The sequence below is a fragment of the Rattus norvegicus genome, chromosome 2, assembly GCF_021556685.1.
Source record: "Rattus norvegicus strain SHRSP/BbbUtx chromosome 2, alternate assembly SHRSP_T2T, whole genome shotgun sequence".
Taxonomy (NCBI): Eukaryota; Metazoa; Chordata; class Mammalia; order Rodentia; family Muridae; genus Rattus; species Rattus norvegicus.
Genome location: NC_141535.1, coordinates 168,826,687 through 168,846,849, shown reverse-complemented (window position 1 = coordinate 168,846,849; position 20,163 = coordinate 168,826,687). Strand labels below are relative to the sequence as shown.

The following is a 20,163-nucleotide window of genomic DNA, read 5'->3' as shown; positions in this document are numbered from 1 at the left end:
AATAGAAATTTTAGATTATTTAATTTTTATTTCTAATGATATTTAATATTCATGTTTTACTTTTTTGCTTTGAGATGTTACGTGAAGAAATAGAACTAACTAGATTCTCATAGGCACATTTTGAAGGAAGAAGCCTTTAATTGCTTTAGACCATTAATTCCTTAGTCAACTCATATCACAGCATGACATGTGTGACTTAGCCTTCTCTCATGCTTACGGAAAAGCACAAGGCGGAAGAGATAGAACACAGCCTTTAAGATATACTAGAGCTAATGATTTTTGGTAACAGCCATATGGGGAGTTGATGGCTTCACATCTGAGTGCTGAACCATATATTTCAGACACATCTCCCTTTCCTCAAAGAAGCAGTTTATCCACTTTTTTTTATTGAACTTGCTAAGAATAGCTCTGGGTAAGACATGCTGGTGACATTTTCCTCATGAAATGTTGTGTCTTTACCGTGGAGATGAGGGGTAGCAGCACACTGATTTGTCTCTTGCAATGCTTTGTGCTAACAGGATGCGTTAGCAGGCCATCCAGAGTGCCACTCACTAATGATGTAAGAAAGACTGACACTTCCCATCACATGACAAGACTTGATCAAATGTTCACACAGAATTATTAGAATGTAAACACAAATGCAGCTGTAAAACAACACTGGCATCTGGCAGAGCAATGATTTTTGTTGCTGTTAATACATTATACACGATGGAATTGAGGCAATCAAGTTATGTATTATGTATTATGTTTAAAGGAGTTTTCATTTTTGTATAAATTTAGAGAACTAGTTAAAATATAAATGTAATATATAAATGTAACAGACTTCCTTGGCCTCATCACTAAGTGTGGTGTTGAGGTTTTGCCTTATAATTTGAAAACGTAATGAGCAAACAGCAAAGTGAATATGACCAACTAAAACCTTTATCTTAATGACATTAATAATCAGAAACCTCCTGAACCTGCACAAGTAGTTCTAAAGCAGAAACATCAGCTTTCTGCTTAATGAGAGGCCTTGCTCAGAGCATTACAGGGTTATTCTACAAGCCACACCAGGGCATTAACACTGGCGCTGAGAGAACATTCCCATCAGAGATCCTACCTCCAACGAAGTTACTTCAGATGCTGCCCATGGAGTGATTGGAAGGAGATAATGCACCACAATCCAAATTGAATGCTTCCTCTAAACTTATAATAAAACCAAACAAGCTATATTTTAATTGAATAAATTGTCCGTTGGCCATGACTTTAGAGTTTGTTTCCCAAAGCTTTCTAAGAAGTAGATTCCGATATTTATCCCATTGAATTCATTCACTTTTTGTTGTATATTTCTGAATGGATTGTTGCATCAACTGCTCCTTCTTGTCTCTGACATCTTTCCTCTGTGGACTTGGCTGTGGACCGTACTCTCTCTTCCTTTTGTTTGATTGATTCACCCATTTTCTGTAATTCTGATTTGTTCTTTCATACAATCTGAATTTCCCAACATTTTTTCCCTCTGTGTTTTAGAATCTTTTATCCAAGCTGTTACTTACACCCCCTGAGTTATCTCTTTCTTATCTAGATCTTGAGTTTATTTATTTATCTCAGTCTAATGCTCACTTGAGTTCACTCTGTTGTCACTAATCCTTGTTAGAAGTAGGGTCCTAAAATAGTTTTTCTGGTATTTCATATACCTATTGTCTTTGGTTTCTAATATTGAGTAGTTGTGAGTCTGTGATGTTCTCTGAGTACCATGTTTTCTTATGTGTTTGTGTAAGGTTCTTTGGAGTGTTTTGTACATCTGTGGACTAGGATACATCCCCCAGTTTTTATTTCTCAAATATTCTTGTTTTATTTTGCACATTTCTTCCTGACGCTTAGGTTTCTACTCTTATTACTACTTATGGAGAAAGCCAGCTACAGAATATGTGTATATATGTATGCATGCAAAAACATTTAATAGAAAAAGAGGCTATGATTTTGAAAGAAAGTCAAGGAGGGATATATGGAAGTGATTGGAGGTAGGTAATGGAAGAGGAAAATGATGTAGTTATAATCTAAAAATTTTAAATAAATAACTAATTTATTCATTATTATATACATTTTCAATTAATTGTTTACTGGGAACTAAAGCTGTTGATGAATATATATTTTGTTAAAAATAAATATGTGGGAGTCTCTAAAAGTATACATAACTGTTGTTGTAAAAATATAAAAATAAAAAAGTATCATTGTCTGCGAGCTCTGGCACCTCAGTGCCCCATGATATCTGCTAGATATCTTGGCAGAAACACATCCCAACTCCGCGGCGGCCCAGACCAGTTGCCCCACACTCCATAACATTCCTTAAATCTACACATTAAAGAACACACAGTACAATAATCTTTGACCCAATTGATAAGATATAATTGCCCACTTAAACATACAAAGTCCGGTACCATCCATCCCTTGAGAACATTAATAACCACTTGTAAATACACAGAGCAGAATCTTAATATCTCCTGCCATCTTGTCCTGCCACAGCTTCTCTCCTCTCTCCGTCTCCCTTTCTCCTCCTAGTCTCCTCCTTTTCCTTCAAACTTCTCTCCCACCCATCCTTCCTTCTCCTCCAATGACAGGCCTCCTTCTATCCTGTACGTGCCCCTCACCTGTACTTTACAAATTCAACGGGAAGGTGGTTCTGGTGAAGTCACCTGAGTTCTGAGTACGTGACTAGGCAGCTGTCCTTGGGGCAGTGGAATTAGCATCAAAATACAGATAACTTCAGGGCAAACCACAACACATAACGATCAATGGGAATGATAGGAACAGTTCTTCTTGAGATGTGACATGTCGAAACAATAGAAACATACATGGTTCATAATACATAGCCTTAACATATACATATAATAGAAAGTATTAATACATAGAATAATAAATGATTGCCAATTTGTCATCAAATTAATAAAGTCTACAAAAGTTGACTATACTTGACATTAAGGGATTCTTGGAAAAGTAAGAACTACCTTTCGTATTTCTACGTAGGCAGGCAGCGTTGACCAGCACTTAGTACCACTTCCTTTTCTAGAAAAAGTTCCTGCTGTATGGACAAAGGCATTATGTATTCCAATGTTGTTAGTCATCTGAAAATAAAAATTGCAGAAACATCCTAGATCCTAATTACTCTGAGATTTCATAAGTAAATATATCCATGCAATGAGACTCTGGGGAGACCTTATAAAGATTGAGGTTAAATATCTTAAACTGCTCTAGGAACGATCTGCAGTATTTTAACAAGTAAAACCATCTTGATTTCACTTAGTCTTACACCCAATATGAATTTGTATGTTCAAAAAAGCAAAATCTTTTCTATGCTCAAGTGAATATTGACTCAATGAAAAACCACCTGAAGACATTTATTATTACATTCAGTTCAAGAAGTCATGGTAAAAGACACAGTGTATTGTGTATTTTCATGTTTTTCTGTTTGACATTACACAGATACTATTAATGCCTAATGCTCGCGTTATGTATAACCATAGACTTTCTCTTTAATGTTGCACAGATGGTATTGGCATTTGATGCTGTGTTTGCTGCAGGTCTTCTTTTACAGATTTTCACCTATGTATAGAAGCTCACATGCTGGCCTTCCCAGTCAGGCGACAGACGAAACAGGAGTGCTGTGAGTGCGATCCAGCATGGAGCACACAGTGAACACTAGGTCAGCTTTTGCTACAAATAAGACTCTATCACTTTAAACCCAAACCGAATCTCCACTCCCCATACATACACAGCCATTTTATAATGAAAATCACGTTATAATAGTTTTTTAAAATAGTAAACTATTTTTTAAATTGTTATCATGAGCTGGAGAGCACGATCAGCATTTAAAAATGCTTGCTGTTCTTCTAGAAAACCCAAGTTCAGTTCCTCGCATCTACATCGGGCATTTCACAATTGTCTGTAACTCCAGCTCCAGGGGACCTGACACTAGCCTCCATGGACCTGCACACACATGGTCCACACATATGCAGACCTAAAAAAAAACTTACCGAGAAAATGAAATTTTAGTATTCTTTATACACTACATTTGAAGTTCAACTTCATGTTTGTTCAGTTTGTTTATTTAACTGCTACCTACATTCCTATCTTCTAACTGTATTAATATTGTACATTTGAGAATACTATATTTGTGGATAAAATATATCCTGCATTGTCATGCAGATATTCTAGAATGAGACTATCTTTCTATTAGAATAAAATTTTGGCATGGGTATTACATATAGAGGTAATATATTGGATAGTTATTAAAATTCTGAAGTTATCTCATTGTGATATATTCATACTGGAAGTACTTGGTTAACATATGCTTAATTCAGGTTCTAAGCCCATGGGTCTGTTTATTGCCATAAAACTTCTGCAGTTATGTTATGCATGTACTAAATGGTGGCCTAATATTACTTAATGCATCTTGGTAGTTAATTGACTCTCCTGGGTAAGCACCACACTCAGGATGTAGTTTATGTAGTGTGAGTTTTAGGAAGGCAGAAGAATGCTTACAAAGAGCTCTGAGCCCCCACAGTGAACTGGTGACATCAGGAGTCAGCCAGGTGCTTCTGTTTAGTGTGTTTGTCACTGGTTTGTTAGGCAGTCTGTGCAAGATCCAGAGCTCATAGCCAGCATGCAAATCAGCTTTCACTTTCTCACATACTAAGGCAATTGAAACTGAAGCAAGCTTCTGCTCACCTCTAGTGACCACAGATAATCCCTGGAATGTGCAACATATACAAGCCTTCCTAAGGAGCCTTCACAAAGCTGGAATCCAGTCCTCCCATGGAAATATTTTTCTCATTAAGTGACAACATTCTAGACTAAGTGCTTTGCAATTTTGTTATAAAGTTATACCTTTCCAAAACTGCTATTTCTATAAGGCACATGTGAGAATCTACTGTGTAGAGCTGAGTATGTTATTAACATACAAAGACGCTTTAGATAACAGAGTTTTCAGGTACTGTTTTGTGAATATTCTGTGTATGAGCCTATGAACCAGTAATATCCATTTCTTACTTTGAATGTCAGTCTTTTCCAGTAAAATTTTTAATTTTTAAAATTTATTCTTTCATACCTGAGTGCAGTTTTCCCTCCATCTGCTTTTCCTTGCCCCCCCCCACCTTCCTCTCCCTCAGGTCCCCCACCTCAGTTGTCTACACCCAGGAAAAAGCAGGCCTCTTAGGGACAACCCCACAAAGCACATTAAGATACAATAAGATCAGGCACAAACTTTCATATCAAGGCTGGACAAAAGAACCCAGTAAGAACAAAAAAAGTCCCAAGAGCAGGCAAACGAATCAGAGACACCCCACTCTCACTGTCAGGAGTCCTCAAAAAACACCATGCCACCAGCCATATGCTGGGGGCCTAGCTTAGATCCATGCATAAAGCAGTGCTCTGACTGCTATTTCAGTCTCTATGAACCCCCACGTTGATTCCACAGGCGATGATCTCCCTGTGTCCTTACATTTTTGACTCTCACAGTTCCCCCTCCTCAGACCCTTCCTTGTTTCCTGAGTTCCAAGATGGAGACCTCCAACCTGGGCTTACTCTCCCCTGAATTCCCAATGTTTGGTCGTGGGTCTCTGCATCTGTTCCCATCAGCTGTCAGAGGAAGCCTTTCTGATGGAGAGACTAGGCAATCCATAAGAACAGCAGAACATCGTCATTTGCAATCATTTCATTTCTGCTGTCTTTTTGTTTTATTTTGTTTTGTTTTTGTCAGTTATGTTTGACTCTACCCTAGGTCTCTGGGCTATTCAACTTCCAGTTCCTGGTAATCTAGGCCATGTGGGCCTCAAATTAGACAAGTCACTGGTTGGCTACACCTAGAACTTCTGTCCACCATTGCCTCGGTACATGTTGAAGAAAGGTCAGCTTGCAGGTTGAAAGGTTTGTGTCTGGGTTGGTGTCTCATTGACACTGCTACAACTCTTGTCTGGGTACAGAAGATGGACAGTTGAGGCTCTGTATCCTGTTATTAAGAGTCCTCGTTAGAATCATCCTCATAGATTCCAGGGAGTTTCAACTACACTAGGTTTTCACATTATTTCCCAAATGACCTCCAGTTCCAGCCACCTGTCTCTCTATGGCCCCTCTTTTCACCAACCCCACCACATGTTTCTTCCTGGTCCCCTCCTTCCCCACCAGTTTCTAGTCCACCCACAGAATCTATTCTATTTTCTGTTCCCAGGGAGATGCATGTGTCTCCTGTCACCCTCCTTGTTACTTAGAATCTCTGAGTCTGTGGATTTATTGCATAACTTTCATTTAGGTGATCCAATGCAGTTTAAAATATTTCTGATCTAGAGTTATTTTTTGTATGCAAAAGGTGGGACGCCGTTGAGTGCTATGGAGGCATGCCTCTTCTCAGGATAATGGAATTCATCATATGCTGGAAGTCACTGATGTATTATGAATATATGGTTATGTAATATGCATTAGGAAATGGTGGAGCTTGAAATAATATCAAGCTCATCAGCACAGTCGCAAGGCAAAGAATTCTTTTAAGGTAGGAAGCTTGACTAGAGGCACATGACATCAATTACAAAGAGAGTATGGGACTGGGACTGTAACGCAGTGGCTCATCATTTGCATAGCCTGTGTGAGGTTCAGAAAGATTCAAAACCAAAAGCTATGATGCAGCTGGCCGATTCAGTGTTTACCATCCTGATTATCATGGCAGAAGTCATTATTCAACTAATACTGCATAATTATGAAAGAAGTTTTTTGGAGGCCTCATTCTTAGTTCCTGGGAGGAAATTTTATTCAAAATGTAATTCGTAGTTCAGTTCTGGCTAAAGAAGGTGAAGAATACAAACAACGTGTGGGGCATAAATCATTGGCAGCAGACAGAGACTAGCATTGTCTAGCAAACAGGACAATTACGGCCCTTTGCTTTATTTCTTTAACTTTCAGGGTCATTAATGGGTATGTGCAATTAATGGGTGGTTTCTGTCCCAAACTACTGAATAAAGACAGAAAACGTAGTAGACTACATCTGTGGATCAGGATTCATAACTTGAAGTGCAATATGAGAACTGTGAAAGCCTGGACATATGCCTGCGTTGCCCTCAGCCTCTGTTTTGAACATAGACTATAGGTGAGTTTCTGCTGGTGTGACAGGTAGGGGACTTAAGACTCTCTAAGTCTTTTAAAAATTTACATCTTCGTTTAATTTTTGCCAGCTTTATTTGTGCCACAGTTGACAAACGGCTGCCTATAGCATACAAAGTTTGATATAGGAATATATCGAGAAATGACCATCAAAACGAAGCTAAGTAACATATCTATCACATTAGATGGCTGTCACTTGTGTGTGGTGTCTGCAAGAACACGAGCAACTTATTGTCAGTACATTTTAACTGTGAAACGTGGTTTTACGAACTGTATTCCCCATACCGTAGATTGCCTCTCGGAATCATCCATTTAGTCTCACTAAAATGTGGAACAGTTTGATCAATACTTTCTACATGCCACCCACCTTCCACTCCCTTGTCACAGTCTTTCTGTGAGCTTCCTCTATGATTTTGATGTCGGTTTGTCTTTCTATGTCTTATGTATCGCACTCAGCATGCAGTCCTCCATATGCACCAAGGTACACTAGATGGCCAAACCCATTTCTGCTTAAGCCATATCAGTTTTTTCTTTGGAGAAACCAAATGTGATACCTTAAGTGAAAATCAGGCAAGATCAGTCGCCAGTTTGAAGATTTGTATGCGGCAGGATAATTTACTGGGAATTCATTCTGATATTTCCTAATATTATCAACCTGTCCACTCATAATAGAAATATTTCACATTCTTCTTTCTTGGTAGTAATTAAGGCCTGGGTTCTTTCTGGGTTGCATGATCAAATTTCTTTGCTCCTGGGATTAAAGAAATGTGATCTGAACAAACTAGAAAGGTTACAGGGGTCAGCAAGACCTTCAAGGTCAGAAGTGCTGCCCTAGTTTAAGTTCGTGGAACTCTCTGAGTCCTCTCCTGTAGCAAAGTTTTATTGAACCTCGTTTCAAAAAGTAATCTAATTTTGCTTCGACCTGTATTGTCCCATAATGATGAGATAATATAAGACACAAACTGTGCGTATAGTTACTACCAGTTCATGTGTCACAAGTACCATGTACAGTGGCTATATGAGCAAAAGCAGGAGTAGTTTATTGGTAGACATTTTCTATTTTCCTCTATGTATTCTCCTAAAACTACACAAGGTCTAGGCCCTGTAACATCTGCATCCTTCCAGGTTCAAGGCATTAAAGGTGCAAAATGATGAAGGCTAAAAGTGAAGGCAAGATAGTCTCTTGGGGCTTCTCCAATGTCTACCAAGGACGAGATAGACACAGGATCATTCAGCAAAATCACTGGGCACAAACAGAATTTACTCACGGGGACAGATCAGTTTTCTCTTTTCTAATACTAATATGATACTTGTTCATTTTATGTTCTATATTCAAATACAATATAACTCAGGGATGATCAGTGGAGAAGAAAATCTAAAGGAATCTCTGACTGTATTTGAGTAAGACATTAGCATATTTTAAAATCAGGTTGGAGAGACTGCACAGCTATCAAAGACTGAGACATACAAACAAAACGTCATGAACACTGGAGAAATGTAGAGAGCCAGAAGTAAATTTCTATTCATAGATGAGTTAAATTTACCGCTAGTTCAGTGAAAAAGGAGAAAAGACCATCTGCTTAAAATCTGGATTGCTCACAAAACTAAAGACAGAGAGGTTTTGCTTTGTTTTGTTTTGTATTGTGTGTGTATAGCAATTTAGATTTGTGAGGATATTTTTGGATTTTTAATTGTCAGGTTAGGAAAACTTCACCACAGACAACTGTGATTTCATAGACTAACAAAGAAAGTTTGGGTTCCTCACCCATGTGGTCTGCATCTTTGAGGACAGACAAAGGTACCCCATGAGGCACATCATTATGGTCAGGTCAGCAAAGGAAGGGAACAGAGTCAAGCACTAGCTGGCTAACACTGCCAGATGAAAGTCATGTACAAAGTTTCCTCCAAATTTAGGATAAAGATGTGTGACCCTACCATGAGCTATCAGGAACAGAGGAAGCAACCATCATAAAATTTAGTCTAGTTACATAAACTGGAGCTTTTAATTCCCCTCAAGGAATGGCTTGAACAGAGGGCTCGTCTTGCTTCTCTGTTTAGGATATTCTAATGAGCACACTGGTATCTGTGCACACTTTCGAACAGCACATCCGTTCCTCTTGCTTACTAACATTTAGGCTAATAATTGTTTTTTCAGTTTCCCAAAGATCACCTCTCATAAAAGAAACTGTTGTCAGGTTTAAAATTGTATGCCAGAGCAATCTGCCTATATTTTACTTCATGTATTGTTTCTTTAAGATTGCTGATTGATATTCTTGAAGGCAGTAGTCTTAAGGAAGTTCTTTCTAGGAATCATTGGTGATTTATGTTTCATTTTGTATTCTACATTTAGGAGAAAATGGCACAATGGCTTCCAGTGTTTGAACTGTAATTGGGTTCACTGGCAGTAGACTAATAAGCATCAACCATAAAGCTACAATCTATCCTTGTTTTCTTCATTATCTGCATGTGGATAAGGTCCATAAAACTGACCGAGAGTCTACAGAACATGGTCAGAAGCTACACAGACTAGCTTTGCATTCTGTATGTCACTCTCTGCAATTCTACAGGCTTGCAAACTCTCTGACTCAATTAGTCGACTGAGGAAAAGAGTAGTAATGGCTTATGTGCATGAGTTGGAGGGGTTGTGTTTATAGAGCTATTAATAGAATATTTGATGCATAGTAAGCTCTATAACAATTTTATGTCATTGTGTCTGTTGTTACTATTACTTCAGTTGTGGAAGAGCTAAATAAATTTGCGTCTATTAAATGGTTTCATTGTATCAGTAATTCAATTGTATGTATGCATGTGATCCTGGAATATAATGTAATATAATGTAATTTATCTTATACATTAGGCCTTCTGCATATATGCATTTATGTATATTAACTATTGAAAGAAAACACTAGTACTCAATTATATAGTTTTCAGCTGATATTCTGAATACACCAATGCAGTTTAGTCCAAACCAGAACTCATAAAGCAATGTTCCTGTCATTTCAGCATTGTTAGGGACAGATAGAAACAACAGCTTCCCTCTGATGGAAAGTAAGCTACAGGAGCCAATGTTACATGAATTAGGACTGTGTGTGAACATATGTATTTTATTCTTAGAAGCAGGACAAGTGGACTGTATCATGTTAATGTCATCTGTCTGAGACAAGAGTGTCTATAAGATAGTTTCTGTAATAGAAATAGAATCACTGCTCCCTTAAATGCAAATCATGTCTTTATAAAGTAGTATCTATAAAAGTGTGTTTTTTATTAAAACATTTTACATAAACTTTCTCTTCGTCTTGCTTCTGGTTTTCTACTTTTCACCTCTTTGTAATATCAACTAATCAAATATTCACTTTTCTTATTATAGTTTCAGATGCCAAAAGTTTTAAAATTTAATCTTCATGGTATAAAGCTTAATTTTTCCTTCCATTTTAGGCTCTGAAGAAGTGAAATGAGACTGTGTCTGCTGGTCTGTCTGGATGATTCACACAGTACGACAGGCAAAGATAGATGTCATTTATGTTTGAATTTCTCTATTGCTGCTGCTGAGAGAATTGTAATTTATTGACAGGCTCTTCAGCTTCTAAAGAGCTTCCCTTGCTAAGCAATTCCTTCACATCACTTCTGTTCATCTCCATCCATCATGGATAGATGAATTTGAAAGTACATGGCAGTATGGTAAATTCATACCCAAGGAGGATCTATGACATCTACCATATAGAGATAAACAATGTGATAAAAGCATACAGCCTTCATGTAGTAGTCAGAGATGAAGATAAAGTAAATTGATGATGAGAATTATGTGGAAAATTATATATAAACATGTGGAAGCTGATGTGAGAGAAGTTAGAGGATATTTGTTGAAAAGTGTCATAAGTAAACAAAGAGCTTTATCACAAAGAGCCATTGTGTTCGTAAAAGAAATCTAGAAGGAGAAAAGGACAGATTAAGCACGCAAGGCAAGAAAAACCACAAAAAGGTCAGGGAATAATGTAGTTGGTATTGCCTGGAGTTTAATGTGAGCAGGAGAGGGCCAAGGGGAGTAGGCTTAAGAATCTGATGGTATTGTCTAAGTTAGGGGATGACCACCTGTGGCATGAAGCCTATAACACTGCCATGCCTGTTCATTTACATAGTCTGTGGTAGCTTTGTTTACCTAGAGTTGTGTAGCTGGAATGAAGAGATTGTGGCATATTGCTAGTATTTATTATATGAATCCTCACAGAAACTATTGCTAAGCATTAGAATAAATGAGTCTTTCCATTGTTTTGATTTTGTCTTTTTTAAAAAGCAATCGAATACCTTTAGTCTATGAAACATTAAATGTAGATGAGTAGATAAAAAGGAAAAAGAGATTGTCCATGACATACAACAGATAAGCCTGTTCTGGGTCTCACAGAAAGAAAAGCAACAAGGATGAAAGGGAATGATGACTCAAGAGACTCATGGGAGGTGATGACTAACTGCGATATGGCGCCTTCATAAGAAGAGTGCCTTATAATGAATATATATTGGAAACGGGCAATGAGAATATGGTTGAATACATTAAGATGAGGGATTCAGGAAGAATGGATTAGAAGAAGAACTGAAAGCATATCCACTTGTAAAAAGAATTTGAGGGGATCATGGCAAAGTGTGTGACAAAGTAAACAGACATGTACATAGAGTTGTGGTCAAAGAAAAAGTGTAGCAAGTCAAAATAAATCAGTGGGATAAGTTTTGCACATAAAAGAAATGGCAAGGGGGTGTGATCCTTGGCACTTTGGGAATGGAGACCTTCAGGAACAAAAGTTCTCAACTGTGCTAACTGAAGACTACAACATGCAAATGGGACAGTGCTCCTAGCAAGAGCAAGAGAATACCTGGGTAACAATCAGATCAAGACATGCTGGGGAGTGCAAAGCAACTACAGAAGAGGTAGTGCTTAAATCTATTGCACTTACAATGTCTGCTGTGAGAAAGTAAAGACATCAAAAGAGGTCTTGAAAAGGAAATATTTGGCCAAGGTATTAGCTGGGCATCCAGCATTGCTAAATGAAATTTCCGAGTCTGCGAGTCTTGCTTGGATGGTGATGTGTCTATTGTCGTCCATGAAAGCTTTAATCTTTCTGCTAGAGGACTCACTGAACTCTTCTGAGTTTCAGTTCTGTCTGGTTGCAAAGTAAGAACAATAATTTCCGTTTTGCAGACTTTTTTTTAAGTTTGGTGATGTAATGTCTGCAAAACACCTAGCAGCATGCCTGTCATGCATAGAAAGTCTGAAACGATGTGTTTTATAGCTGAGCACAGTGGCACATGCCTGTTATCTCAGCTCTGGGGAAGCAGGAGCAGGAACATCAAAGGTTTGAGTCTACATAAGATGATGCCATAAAATATATCTAGGTATACATATATGCACATAAACTATTTTCTTAAGAAACTATTTTAGTATTCCCATGGGAGAAAGTATAGACGTATCATGTTGAAATGATCAGTCTCAGGCAATTTAATAGTATCCAGAGGCCAGTATCTCAGAAACACATAGCTCAGAAAGCAACATAAAGAAAGAAAAGAGACTTATAGTCACCTCGAGTGATGGATTACAATGTTATGTCCATGAAATGGAATCATGAGGTGAGACTCAAAATGAAGGTTATTGGGAAAAGGTCCAGCACCAGCATTGGTCAGCACAGAACTCTTAGTTTTTGTAACTTGGTTTGGAATCAACTTTCTCTCTGGCCTAGTCTGTTCTTGCTAATTGCTACTGAATGTGTTTGTGTGCTTAGAATGCTATTCTTTCCACCTTCACAAATCCGTAAACAGGCTCTCCCCAAAAGCTTCCAACTTCTTTGGTTCTGACAAACATGATACTCATTCTTAGGTTTGTTTATAAATTATTCTCAGGCCATGAAAATAGCATGGTCATGAATTCATCATTTTAAGGAAATTCCTTTTGCTTGAAAATAGAGTATGTTTGGTCCCAGTACTAAGCTTATAAATCCTTATAATTCCTTATTTGGAATTATCCTTCTGAGTTAAACTAGACCATAAAATCTGTAATGGGTCAGACCAAACATGAACAACACACTACTACTACCCACTGCAAAAAAAAATGGGGATGTTCCTGTGGTGTCTCAGGAGCAGCAAATAGTCTACTACAAAAGTGAGTCGGGCATATTAAACCTTTCTTACTTCTGAGTTGTGATTTTGGATTGAGCTCCATGTCATGCTAACAATTAAATCTATTTTATGTTTTATTGATGTGATTCTCTCTATTGTAGATGATTTTCATTTATAAGATCCTGCTATGGTGAAGAGAACTTTTTATTCCTTCTTACCATCTGCTTTATAAAGAAGATAACTATGCAAAGCAGGGCTGCCAGGAGAGCTGCCTGTGTGTGGTCTAGGGCCTGCTTAATGTAGAATCAGAAGGCTTGGGCTCAAGGGGCTTCCGCCCATCACCTCCACCAAGAGGTTCCCCCACCTCTTCTTGCATAGCCTAGTTTTAATGCATAGGGACTTCTGCAGTCCATCATCCATTTTAAATCTCTATTAAATATGGCCCTTAACAAAAGAACCCCCATTCTCAGGTTTAACCAGAAATGAAGAATTCCTAGATAGACAAAACATTACTGTGAGTAAATCCTAACATTCTTCTGTGACCTGTCAGTGAAAAACAATCTTGGTGAACATTTCCAAATGCCAACAGAATCTTTAAGAATGAAAATGTAAAGGGGTTGGGGATTTAGCTCAGTGGTAGAGCGCTTGCCTAGGAAGCGCAAGGCCCTGGGTTCGGTCCCCAGCTCCGGAAAAAAAAAAAAAGAATGAAAATGTAAATAAGACTAGAGATACAGACCCCAGCTTTCCTGTGTGTGTTTTTAATGCACATGATCTCAGGAACATAGAGCTGAGTCTATGAGCAAAAAAGGACGAGTGTAGCGTGCTAATATAAACTCAAGTGCTATTCGAATCTTAAAAAAAGAGATGATAAATTCATCCCCCAAAGCATGATAGCTAGCATCTGCTTGCTAATGAGAGGGATAAGGTAAAGTAACGTGTACTCAATGTGTTTTCATATAACTTGCATAGAGCACGCAGGTTTTGAAGTTTTATTGTTGGAACTGGGCTGTGTTCTCATTAACAGAAAACGGGTTTCTTCAGTCTTCTGGCTTACAAAGGTATATGGAAGACCAGGCAGTTAGCCCAAGGTGATGAAGGGCCCAAGCTTCCTCTTTTGAAGTCATTTTGATTGTAGTGCATTAACAGCTAAACGTCAAATACCAATGTTCCGTGCTTTATGACTCACGTGCTGTATTCAGCCTTAGTTTCCATAGTGGTAATGTTAGGAGGAGAATAATTTAGATGCTTCCAATTAAGGTTTGCAGATGAACTTTAATGTCCACACAATCAGCTGCCTATAAAGTGAGCTGGCAAGGTTTGGAGAGCTGTGGTTGCTCTCTTTGAAGTTCATTTTGTTTTCCATTGCATCTCAGAAGTGAATTAAGTAGGGAACTGGCTCGGGATTATACTTCTAAAGGCAATATAGTCTGGATCCAAACAATTTCTATTGGACAACATGCTTTTCAAATAGCAGGATGGAATTATATTAGTATAAAACTCCCTCAACACATTCCCACACCACCCCTTTTACAAATAGCCTCATATAATTGAAATGTCGAAGTGAATTGATCTTCCAAATTTACCTGGAATATGTTATATGTCAGCCTTTGAGATTCCTTGCTGTACAAACTCCCCGTTGCACGTGTTTGTCTCCCTGTCCTAATAAGCTTTGGGGAGGAACGTTTAAGAGTTGCATTTTAATGAGGTGAGCAGAGACAAGAATTATAAAATCAGATTGCAGGAAATCAATAAAGTAGGATAGCCAATGAAAACTAATGGACTCCATTTGATCAAAAAGTACACCGAACAAAGTTCTCATTCAGTAATCTAATTAGATGCTTATATATAAACACAATACTCATGTGGGAGCTTATGACACATTTTCAACAAGAATGGTCAAATAAGTACATGAGCTGAGCAATTAAATATAAGTCTATAAATGAATGCCTATGTTTTATTTTTGTAGATTAAAAAGTCTACCGACAGTCTGGCATTAGTTTCTAGCATAAGTGCTTTGTAGTTTATTATGCAAATGTAACACAAAGAAAATGTTAAGTTAGAGACATGAGGTCATCACATACATATATCATTGGTCCAGGGATGTGTGCCTTTCCACCCAAGCATCTCCAGTTTTTCTCCTGGTTTGTCTGTTAGCATGTTTTCCAAGTTAAAAAGCTCTGACTTTCTGTTTTATGTTTTATCCTAACACAAACCTGAGCTCGTGACAGTTGTTACAAACTATGATATTGTCATCAACTGGGGACTATTTCCTGACTCCTCACAAGTCACATGGCTGATTCATAGCAGAAGCAAACAAAAGAAACTGGGCTACAAAAATTCAAATGGTGCAACCACAACAACAACCTTTCCCAACCTATTCATATACCAGAAACGTATTTAATGAAGCGTCATGTTGGAATGATTCACTGTACAAAGTAGGATGCTCACAGTCTACTCTGTTGTTTCCCCTATACCCTTTGAGCTTCCTCAGTAGGGAAGAGGCTGTGTGAGCCCTCATCTTATACTTCAATGCTCCATGAGATCAGGTTTTGTCAGTGTGACCCACCAACCAAAGGAAAACAGCTATTGGAATCCTAAACCCTGAATCTCACTCTTAATACATAAAATTCTATTGACATGAGGGGAACACTGCTTCCCTTAGGTCTGAGAAGAACCTACCTCCAGGCTTGTAGTTTCACGGAGTCCCATTTCAGGAAGCCAACTTATCATTGTTGCCAAGAATGCCCAGAACAGGCAAACACTAAGATTCCTGGTAGAAGCCAAGTCCAGCAGCGCATTCCTCCCTCCCTTCCTCCCTCCTCCCGTCCCTCTTCCCTCTGCCCTTCCTTTCTTCCCTTCCTCTCTCTCTCCCTCCCTCTGTCTCTCCCCCCAACTATTCCTTCCTTTCTACTTAATTGCTAATTTATGAACTTTTATAAGAAAAAAAAACTTCGCCCCTTCCAAAAAGCAAAAAACACACAATGATATCAGCCACACACACACAAAAAAAGGTTTTATTTTTCTCTACTTCTGAGTTATAGTGAGGGTTAGAAGATGTGGAGCTTATCTCAGAAGTGAAAGGTCATTTTCTGAAAGTATAAGATAAGTTTGATTTGTTTCCTTAGTCTCCTGTAATTCACTGTCTTTCTGTGGTTTGGATAGTTACTGGATCTCTAGGGTAGACCTTTTAAGTAAAATTATATTGAGAAGGCATTTTAAAACCAAATTATAGATATTTATTAAAACATGAAACAACTAGTCACAATATATAATAAAAATAGTTTGTTTTCTTAAAAGGTAAGTTATTCCCTGTATTGTGATAAGAGTACAAATTACTAGATTTTCTTTCTCCCCTTCCTTGTTTCTCCTTTTAAATAAAACTCTATCTCACTTTATAATGGCAACATTAATATACTAACAACTTGTATTTACTAGCCTCTTCTGAGATTAAAACGTTCCATTCTGGAGGAAGCTCCTTAAATAGGAAGGTAAACAATTCAGGAAGTCCCTGAAACTGACAAGATTCACCATGCCCCACTCTACCTCCACTTCATAGTAAACAATAAAAGGTGAAAGTCACTCTAAGAAGAATGGAGTTGAGCTACAAAGAAGACTGCAAGCAGCCAGGTTGCCTGTAACATATGGTAAGGACAGTGTCCAATTTGTTTATCCTCCTGGCTGTGTACACTCTAGGTTTCCAGCTTTTGTGAGTTATCACTCATGCTGTGGAGGCATTTGGTGATATGGCGGTTTTAAAGTGAGTTTTGCCCCTGTAAATAACCTCTCAACCATGTTCCTAAAACTCCCCTCAAATTTGTAAGTTTATTAAGTCAGACTTTGGTGGTATCCATATTATGGTCTATTTTGGGACTGTTATCTGGGGCGAGTATATTTCTGTTGAGTGTCCCTAGGAAATATTTTGTTTTACAACATGCCTATGCTTATTCCGTGTTCCTGTCACTGTGACAAAACACCTGAAACAACAATTTTGAAGGAGGGAACATTTTTATTTGTTTGTTTGTTGTTTTGCTTTTTGGTTCATTTGTCAGGGTTTATCTGACACCTGTGTGGAGGAAGGGCATCATGGTGATGCACACTTCACAGTGTCTGTGATATACAAACACAGAGAAGAAGGGGCAAAGGGACCCAGGTTCCAATATCCTTTCTAGGACACACCTCCAATAACTTGAAGTCCCCTCGACTAGGCTCTGCCTCCTAGAGGAGCCACAATATTCCTGTATGATCCAAGCTAGCAACTAAAATATGGGTTTTGGGAATCACTTAAGATCCAATCATAACATCTCAACTCTTAAACTATTAAAATTCTACTAACATCACAGGAATGCCTTCTACAAGTGCTAAAATTAGAGGCTGCTTTGCCAGTCATCAACTGTATTTCAACAAAGGTAGAATTCACAGCTCAACTGTACCCTGAAACATTCTGTAGTTGTGCTTGGCTATGTATTCCATTAGCAAACTCCAGCAGAGCTTACCTCTTGATTCCTGGCTAAGAATACCTCCTACTTTAAATGACCAAAAATGAATAACCACCTTCAGTTACATTAGCTGAACACTATAACTTCCTAAGAAGCCCCTAACTCCATACTGAGTGATGTCGATACTTAAAGAAGATATATTAGCTTTTAGGGGATATAAGAGAGCAATCAATTGAATGGGCAGGTTTCATTTGTCTCCTATTTTTAATGACTGCAGTCTACTATTAACCATATAGCTTTGGGCCTGTGGTGACACAGTGCATCATGGTGAGAGCATATCATTACATGTCATGGCCAAGTATAGAAAGAGAAATCCCATTAAAGGGCGTATCCCCAATGATTGAGTTTCACTCCTCTTGGCCCCACCTCCCCATAGTTCCTCTGCTTGTTAGAAGTTTCAAAAACTAGAAAGAAAGCCTTTAGCATATAAGACTTTGAGGACATCCCAGATTTAAATTAGATTAGAAGAGACGCTCTCATGTGATACTGAACTAATTCTGTACTGATAGGCTATGATGACGATTAGAAGAACGCTCTCATGTGATACAGAACTAATTCTGTACTGATAGTCTATGATGACGATTAGAAGAGATGCTCTCATGTGATACAGAACTAATTCTGTACTGATAGTCTATGATGAAGATCAGAAGTAGAAAGTGGTAGAAAGAAGGTACATGTTAAATTGTTGCGGTCAATATTAAAAAATACCTGAACATTTTAACCCATTCTAGCAACTGCACCCGTAGGGCCTCCTGGCACTGTGGATTACTTTTATCTCAGAGGCTGCACGCTGCCCCCAAGTGCTCTCAGGCCCAGGCGATCTGTGTGCCGTTGTCCACTCTGCCCACAAGTACTCTCTGAGAACCTTTTAATCCTCACTAGCACTGGTACCTGTAGGACCGCGTAGCATGGAGTATCTTTATCTCAGCAGCTTCACGCTGTCGCCAAGTACTCTCTGACTCAGGCAGTCTGTGAGCCATTCTGGCGTGGCAATGACATGCTGGTCTCTAGAGTAAGTTCCAGCACCCATGGGGCCATATGGAACTATCCATAATTTATCTCTGGTTAGTATCTCTCCTGGCAATGGCTCTCTATTAGCTACGAACTCTGGTTCCAACTATCCGGTAAAATCAAGACTCAAGAAACTACAACCCAAAAATCAGATTTATATGTTAAATTCTCAATCCACAATACATCCATACAATAAACTCACACCAATTGATAAAGATGTAAACCGCCCACCTAGATAAGATAAATCTACAGAAATCCATCCCTTAAGAAATATACATAACTACTTAAAAAATTCAAGACCACCCATATCTGGGTGGTCCTTCTCTGTCTCCATCCTGATTCTCTTTCTTCTTCCCCTTCTCTCCTGCCTTACAAAAGCTTTGTCCCCACCTTATTTTTACTGTCCAATCATGGCCTTGATCTAACTTGTGCCAGTTGTCACCTGCTTATAAATATCAACCTACATTAAATGATAAGTATTTTTATATAATCTACATTGTGTTACTGAAAATACCTAAACACTTCATGGGAATAGCCAACTATTTCCCTGTTGTCTTCTATCTAAAATATTCTTATGGGCTGGAGAGAGGGTTCAGTATATAAGAGCTATTACCATGGAAGAATGAGGATTGGATTTCAGATCCCAGCACCTATGTAAAAAGCCAAGAGTGGCCATCGCCTACAATCTCAACACTGTATGTGAGGAAGGTAAAGAGAGAAAGACAGTTGGGCTTCTTGTTCTTTGCCTGGCTTCAGCTTCAGGGAAAGACCTTGCCTCAGTGGATTCTTTAGTGATTGAGCAGAAAAATGATTGCCTACCCTGGCCGCTGCACATGTGCACACATACTCACCCATATGTGCATTCATAAATATATATATATATATATATATACAAAAATACTTTTAGTCTGTTTTCACTACACAATTAAAGAACAAAGAGATTGTGCTCAGAAAATATGTGCAACAATTTAATATTTTCTCTTTTTTTTTATAAAACCAGGGGAGAGCGCGAATGCAGTCCCCCACTACCACAAATTATGCAGTTGGGTTTCCTGCATTTGGGGAAATCGCAGGGGTCAGCACATCCAGAGTGCCATGGATAAGCCTTGCCCTGGGAAAATGACCTCCGTGATCATGATATCTTCTCTGCCAGGTAAGTATCAATTGAATATTTTCAATGATTTATATTCATTTATATTAAGTATATTTAAAATGTATATGATTTGTTATCTGTATTTATTTCAAGATCTGCATTAACTTCAAATTTATTCTAACTTCTCAGGTGATGGTATTAGGTTCTCAAGCTTTTGGGAAATGAGTAGCTCCTGACATCAGAGCCCACATGATTGAGATCAATACCTCTATACATAGCACCCAAGATACCTAGAAAGAGACCAGTTCCGGAAGCCAGGAGACACTGTACAGCTCTCTG

General features: G+C 38.3%; 1 non-coding gene across 1 annotated transcript; it reads right to left on the bottom strand.

Moving 5' to 3' along the window:
* Positions 1-19,728: 19,728 nt before the first annotated feature.
* On the bottom strand, positions 19,729-19,892 carry Rnu1-83 (RNA, U1 small nuclear 83). The gene has a single exon (XR_015679001.1). It is a non-coding gene; the product is annotated as a U1 spliceosomal RNA (small nuclear RNA).
* Positions 19,893-20,163: the final 271 nt, after the last annotated feature.